Source organism: Lycium ferocissimum, chromosome 5, assembly GCF_029784015.1.
Source record: "Lycium ferocissimum isolate CSIRO_LF1 chromosome 5, AGI_CSIRO_Lferr_CH_V1, whole genome shotgun sequence".
NCBI classification, from domain to species: domain Eukaryota; kingdom Viridiplantae; phylum Streptophyta; class Magnoliopsida; order Solanales; family Solanaceae; genus Lycium; species Lycium ferocissimum.
In genome coordinates, this window is record NC_081346.1 from 11,972,914 (window position 1) to 11,980,812 (window position 7,899).

At 30.6% G+C, this 7,899-nt stretch overlaps 1 long non-coding RNA gene across 1 annotated transcript; it reads left to right on the forward strand.

Annotated features, from left to right (window-relative positions):
* The first annotated feature begins 263 nt into the window (after nucleotides 1-263).
* On the forward strand, nucleotides 264-1,484 carry LOC132058207 (uncharacterized). Its single transcript, XR_009415218.1, has 2 exons — nucleotides 264-427; nucleotides 1,077-1,484. It is a non-coding gene; the product is annotated as an uncharacterized LOC132058207 (long non-coding RNA).
* The last annotated feature ends 6,415 nt before the right edge of the window (nucleotides 1,485-7,899 follow it).

Below are 7,899 nucleotides of genomic sequence, written 5' to 3' on the forward strand. Positions count from 1 at the left end.
AAGGTGCAATACATAAATGAATTTCTGAAACTTTTTTTATGGTCTAAAATGAATGAATTTTTCAAAGTTTAAAAATAGATTAATTAATTTTTTTTCAAAATTACTATTCTCTTTAATGAATTTTTCAACTATTTTTACATTTTTCAACATTGACTATCTCTACTTTTAAGTATAGGTTTGGAAAAAAAACAAAAATCTATAATTAATTATTTTAAAACACACCCTAAAAATTCATTTATTTTGAAATGAGGGGTATTCTTTTATAACGTACGGAGTACCTTATAAATATGGACATCTTAGCCAGTTCTCATCATTCATTTCTCTCTCTCCAAACTCCTCTTCCCCTCCCCCGCCAAAGAAAAAATGGCAAGATCCACGAAATTGATATCCACTTTATGCCTTCTTCTAATGCTCGTCTTTGCTACTGGTAAGTTATAATTTTCTCACCACACTTCTAAATAACACTTAAAAACTACGTACCGCGTACGTATGTAGGTAAGGGGAGGAGGTAGAGTATTACTTACGTGTTCGGACGAACCTAATAATTTTTGCTTAGACGCTATATATATTTATATTAAGAAGCTCATTATATATATATATATGAATACTAATTAATTGCGAACTCAGTAATCAAAACAAGCTACTATGAGTTCGGTGGCAAGTTCTGAACACATAAATTTTAAATTTTATTGATTGGCTGCATGGCTGCTCTGTTAGCCTTGAGTATGGGGTGGAACTTGTAGTAGTTATGGGTTCGGGAGAACGCAGTTGCTTTGGCTCAGTCCCTGTATTTGTGGTAGAATAATTATTTAATACAAATAATATACTCAGAATTCAATTAAAAAGAAACTATAATTCAGAACTCATAAATTTTTGCTACGCCTCTGCGGCCTTTAGTAAAAGGTCATAACTCTTTATAGGAATACCGAAATGACGAGCGGTTCGCGGGTGTTGGAAGCTAGAGTTGGAGAAATTTAATTTGATGTATATAGTTCACAATCACAAATGTTCCAATTATTCACTTCCAATTGTTGTTTATTCTTAGTTTCTTACAAGAGGGATTTGGAATTTTGCAGAGATGGTAGCAGAGGCAAGGGAATGTGAGCATCGTAGCCCGCACTATTATGGAGCATGCTTTGCTAACAATAATAACATGAACAACAACTGCAATTCTATATGTCAATGTGATGGTTTTGACCGGGGTTTTTGCCGCCTCACTAATTGTTTTTGCCGTAAAAGGTGTTGATTTTGTTATCTTATATTACTATAAATAATGTCAAGAATTTGAGCCACACATATATAATGATGTTGGCTTCTCTCTGTATCTGCTATTTCCTTTTTTGTTTTGTTTTTTCCTTTCTTGCTTATGTGTTGGAATAATAAGTTCCTCCCTGAGGGAACAAGCCTGTTGGTTCCTCGAATGGTTTATTTGTATCTTGCAAGTTGCAACCTATGTAAGCTTCTAATAAATAATATTTTCTTCATTTCTCGTCTTGTTTTTTCATTTCACCGTATCTCTTCTAGCGACGGATCCAAAAATTTTATTCAAAGCGGAGTCAATTAGATGTCATAGTATCACAGTGAGAATAGTTGATGATGAGAAGTAAAGTGAAATTTGAATGTTGCTTTTTTTCCTTTTCCGTAATGCTCCTGAAAAAATGTTATTTTAAGGAGGTATAGTATTGTTCTAATTTTTATTTTTTTTAAAAAAAAAAAGGTACTTAGAACAACATAATTTTTTTAAATGTGTTCCATTAAGTTACTATATATCAGACTATAAAATTTCGACATAGTCTTCAAAGTTAAATTTTTATGTTTTACTCTTATAATTAGTTAATAACAATAATAATCCAATGATTTTGAAATATCAAAATTAACAAAATAAAAATTTACTAAAAAATAAATCAATAGAAATATGGAACTAATTAACCTTGCATCACGTAATTCCGAAAAGGGGAGAAAATGCAAATTGGGATTTTGGTAACACTTCAATATTTGATCTCTTTTGTTCAAATGTAAAAGAAGCATTTAATGCTAAATTGGTGTAAAATTCAGTTAGAGGTAAAAAAAAAAAATAGATGTTTGTGTAAATTATATGTGTTTAATCGGTCCAGCCTTGAGATAAATGTCTGAATGATTGTTTTGATAATTTTGAAGGGCGGGTATGCATAATTTGAAAGCGAATTGTCATCCATTTATAATTGAGGTTAACTATGCCCTCATACTTACAAAACTGACACACATTTGCCCTTATTTTCCTACTCAGCTACCATAATTCGTTACAAATAAAAATTAAAAAAAAGGTCTAAACTTGTTATTGTAGTTTGCAGATTGTCCAAATATGCCCCTTCACTTATTTTGTTCATGACTTATTTTAGGTTACTTATATTCATAGGCTGTGAGGAATTAAGAAGATTATAGATATTTCTCTCCAGTGAATTACGAAAGAATTACTACTATTTGATTATCATCCTCAACCTCTATGTAAAATCATCCTCTAGCTCTTCTTGGCACGCATTCTCCTGTTTCTTTACACAATCTTCTATTTCCACGTGTCTTAATCCATTTTTTCCAAGTGGGCCTTTGCTAACTTGGTGGGCTTTGCAAAAAATAGCAATATTTTTCTACATTACAAAATGTAGCAGCATTTTAATTTCAAAATATAGCGGATTACATTGTACTCGCGCGCATACAAATCTCATCCTAACTGAAATTGCGCCGATTCACTCAGTGACGGAGCCAGAAATTTGGCTAAGTGTTCAAAATTTCTTCCCTTTTATGTTAAGAGTATGCAAACTTAAATATATATTTATAATAGCTACCAACATTTAACCTATTTTACACTTCGAAATATCGGCCAAGGGTATGCACCTAACCACTCTTCGCCGAAGGTGGCTCTGCCCATGGATTCAGTAACTGATTGTAATTGTATGTGTATGTATAAGTGATCGGCTGTACTGTATATATGTATGTAGGTGTTTTCAAAGTAGAACCTGGATGTATACATGTGTATGTATGTTAAGACATTAACTCTATGTGTAGCCAACTGTACGTGAACGTGAAGGGAATGTAAAGCGTATTTATGTGAAGTGTATGTTGTATGTATGTGAGATCCAACACGTATAAATGGTGATCTCGGGCAAAGCAAAAGAACAAAGGTGGAACCCACACGTATAAATGGTGATCTCGGGCAAAGCAAAAGAACAAAGGTGGAACCCAACTATTATGGGGTGTTTCAGATGGAGGAACGAGAGGGGTCTGTTCATAGTGTTTATCAGATGAAGAATGAAACATTGATGAAGCTCTGAAAGGACAGCTTCAAATGACGTCCAATGTGAGCTTGGAAAAATTGAGGTGAGTGGAGGGACAATGATTCTGTTTTAGGTGTTGTTGCAGTGATGTATCGACGGTGAAGAGGGTGGTGTCGAACGAGATCCCAAGTGTCGTGTATGCAGGACTAATTTTTTCCTTAATAATTATGCTCAACGTAAAAATTAAAATACTACAAAAGACTGGCCATGTTTGTTAAAATTTGAGTTATTTATCAAACCATAATAAGAGGCCTTAAGTTTATTAATAGACTAATTTTTTCCTTAATAATTGTGTACTTTAAATTAAAACAATCAGTTCTAAAAATAAATAAAAAATACTACAAAAGACTTTTTTTTTAAACCAATATCTTCATCCAATTAGTCATTTTTGTATATACATATTTATTATGAAATTTGAGTTATTTATCTTAAAACCCTCTATCACATTTTTTAAAAATTTAATATCTTTTATTAATAATGTCTTTTATGATATATGATCATATATAAAACAATAATTTTGGGCCCTCAATTTTGGGGGGCCTAAGGCAATTGCCTTAGTTGCCTCCCATTGAGCCGGCACTGCGTGTATGTATTGTGCAATTCGAATTTATGCCAATATAATATGTATCTATCTGTGAATCAGTGACGTCCTCACAAACTCTGACGAGCCAGCCAACTGAAACGCCGACGACCATGTGAGGTTGGGGTGGGCAGTGGCGTTTTTATAAGTGTATATATGCTATAAAACTACATAATATCGCTATTTTGGTTTTTAAAAAATAATTCAAAGTATCACTATAAATAAATAATAATAATAATAATAATAAAGGGTGTGGGAGACGCTATATCAGGTAATTTTTCCTTAAATGAAAGTATGTGACCATTTGAATTATGCACCATAAGGTGAAATATTATATGTAATTAATTTGCATTTCCAATCTCTTTTAATTATGTTTTCGATTTGAATGATAACATGGTTAACTTTTTTCAGTAGGCGTTTGGACATGCGATTTCATATCATGAGATGAAATCCCAAATCATCCAAAAAGGGATGGGATTCCAAATCATGATTTCAAATTTTTTAAATATAAAAGTTGACCCATAAGTTTATATTTTGTAAACATAGATCCATAAGTTGGTATATATATTTACCAATCATGTTGACCAACCATTTATATCAATTATTAAAAGATCTACAAGTTGGTAGTATATTTAGAACAAATTTAACTCTTGCCAACCATTTGGAAGGATTATATTAAAGAGTAGTTACACTACAACTCATGTTCAAATTTCCATTTTATTGAACAACAGTTTGGTCAATCGGTGCAGTATTTTTTAGAAAGGCCTTCAAGTAGCGTATTAATTTTGTTATGAACTATGACTTGCTCATTTGGTAAGATTGTATAAGAATTGGAAAAGTTTTGATAGTCTTCACAACTTGTGGGGTTTTTATATCTACTAGTCTCTATGATCGTGTTTTGCACGAATATATCTTGCTTCAAATACTACGGATATTTTGAATCTAAGTACTAAATACCTCACTATTTTCTATTCCATCAATATCGAATCTTATTTTTCTTTTTATCATATTTTAGGTTGAGGATCCTGAACTATAGTATTTTCTTGCTTCATTATCTATCGAGTTTATATTGAAATACTCATTGAAGATGGTTTGATTGACAAACGCTACATCTGTTTAAAATTATTTTTTATAGTAGTACATTGAGTGTTAATATTATTTAGTTAGAATTCATATATTTGATAATTTAATAAAAGATAAAACAAAAAGTTGATTGTTAGACATAAATCTTGATTGTTTTGATCAAAGGTATAGTGTGATGATAAATGTGATTAAACTTAATTATAATTATTTACAGGGCTTATGGCTGAGTTACCCAACACATATCTTGAATTTTTTTAATTGGACTAATGAGAATATGTTTCATCTATACAAATTGCGCGTGTTCTTATTTTTATTTTACGTACACTAAAACTTTTATCTTAGTTTTATTTTGCTTGAGTTTGCTAACTTTTTAAAATTCAAAAAATTTATTTTGGTTGAAATTAGTTACCTAATGATAAGTAAGTAGGAATCCTTGTCTTCTAATAACTCAAGTTTAAAAAAAGAAAAGAAAGTAAGGGAGTACGTTGGTTTTTGAAGGATTTTAGTTTTCAGTTGAATTCGAAGTCCTAGATATTATGGAAAAATTAGTATTACAATTTTATCCAATATGAAATTATTAGTTAGCGAAAATTTCAACTTAAAAGTGTTTAAAAGTCGTTCAATATTTAAAGAATATTTTCGTCAACTAACATTTATATTCATGCTTTTAAAATAACAATGTGTCTCGCACGTTATTACCTGCCAATCTCTAATGTTATTTAAAATTTCATGATATTATTTGTTTTATAAGGTACAAAAATATTGTTTGATCGCATCCCCTTAATACTTTGCGTTAAAACATTATTTTTAATATATATCCATAATGTTTTACCTACGTGGAAAAACATTTTATAACTAAAATAATCCAACATTAGGAATTGAGCCAGTGACCATATAATTTAATTAATTTTCATTATACTGATAATTGTTCTGATAATTGTTATTTCACAAAATTTAAAGAATACCAATCATTTTTTTGACAAAGAAATTGAATATATTTTTTCGTCCATAAATAATTCACACGGAATATAGGGACAAAAATTCTCACTCATCATAGAGAACTCATAGTTTTCCTATCCCACTTTACCAAGTGATACAAAAATATAGGTCCTCGTAGTACTAACCCCATCTTAACAGAATTCATGCAATTTCTTTTTATTTTTATTTATTATATTTTATATAAGTCTTTTTTATTCTATTTTAATTGGGAGCTCTAGTGAATAATTTATTTTCAGAAAATTTAACTTTATTTTCTGTGAATGATTCACATAATTAAATTAAGTGTAATTACATAAAGCCACTTTAAATGAATACACTCAAGAGGAATATTCAATAGTTGAAATTCTTTAACAATCCAATAAAATTGGAAGTGGTTGTTGAAATGGTAACGGCAGGGGTATATTTGCACAATTTTGTAACAGCGGGAGTATATTTACACCACATTTATAACGGGGGATATATCTGCTCTAAATCGCAACGTTAAGGGGGTATATTTGCACATTTTCCCTAATTCAAATGAAAAATTATGGTTGACAAAAGTGAGAAATTAAAGTAAATAGAAAGCTAAGGAAAACAATTATCAGTGTTATTGTGTAAATTAAAAATTATCTATACACCAACGCATTGGATAAATTAACTTGTAGTCAGACCAATAGTACTTAACTTGAAAAACATCATTCTGATCTTTCTTGGCACACTTAACAACTTCATCATCTTTGCAACAAAATATTTCCCTTAAATTGTTTGTCTTTTGCCTTGCATGTTCTCCTTTCTCTCTTTAGTATATCACGTGGTGATTATGGCCGCAACTGTCTCCATGATGTCTTCCCTTGATGTGTCCAAGAATCTCCTTGCAAAAGATTGGGATGTTATATTTTATGCTTCCATGAGCTCCATCTTACCGAGAAATAAAAACTCACCAGTGCTTGAATGCTCCAACGGTTCTTATCCCATTAAAATTAACCATATCCTTGTTCGATGTCGCGTTGAAAACACCTTCAGATAAATTCACCTCAAGTAAATCATAACCATGAGGTCTTTGATTGAATTTTTAGATCTGTCTATTGTGCCATACTGCACTTACAAATCATGTACATTTAGTTTTGAGTCGAATGACAAAAAATTGTCGGAGGCATCAACGCAAACACTATTGACAAATGATATCCAATAAGTATGAAGCATGGTCAGCCAAAAGTACCTTGTCAAATATGTATATCTTTCACGAATATCACCAGGAGGCTGGTTATGACATTAATTATACTGCTCAAGCGACTCAATATTCTCGATAAAAGTCAAAAGAAACTTTAATTAGAGACCAAAACAAAAGAAATTTAGGTTCACCAAAACAAAACTTAAGCGACCGAATAAGAAAAACTCTTTTGGCATTGCACTAAAGCTGGCATAGATTATAAAATAATATAAACTTGACACTCTTCCACTGTGAATCAAATTGTAAAACCGTTTTCCATCAAAATTGTCATCCTTATCTTTTTTTTTTTTTTTTTTTTTGCACGGTTAAGTTCCTTTACTACCACAAACTCTTCTTTCTTATTAGTTATTGTAAAAATTAATGTAAATAGTTAAGGCTGTAAAAGTCTTTCAATATTTAAAGGATTAAACGGAGATATTTGTACTTTTAGTTCTTCAAATATCAATAATACTTATATTAATCTTTTTAATATTTGATTAAGCATATTTTATTTTTAATTAATTGAAATGCGCACTTTTATCCCTTTATTTTTAAATCTTGGTACTTTAGACGAGGATAAATTTCATATAATAATATTTCTTTTAATTAATGAGCTTTATAAATCCAAACAATTTTATTTGTTTCTCCATAATTAGGAATTGGAGTGACAAATTCATTTCACTTTAGAGGCTCAAATCCACTCGTCCTCAACCTGTTTTTTCCCTGTAAATGATCCT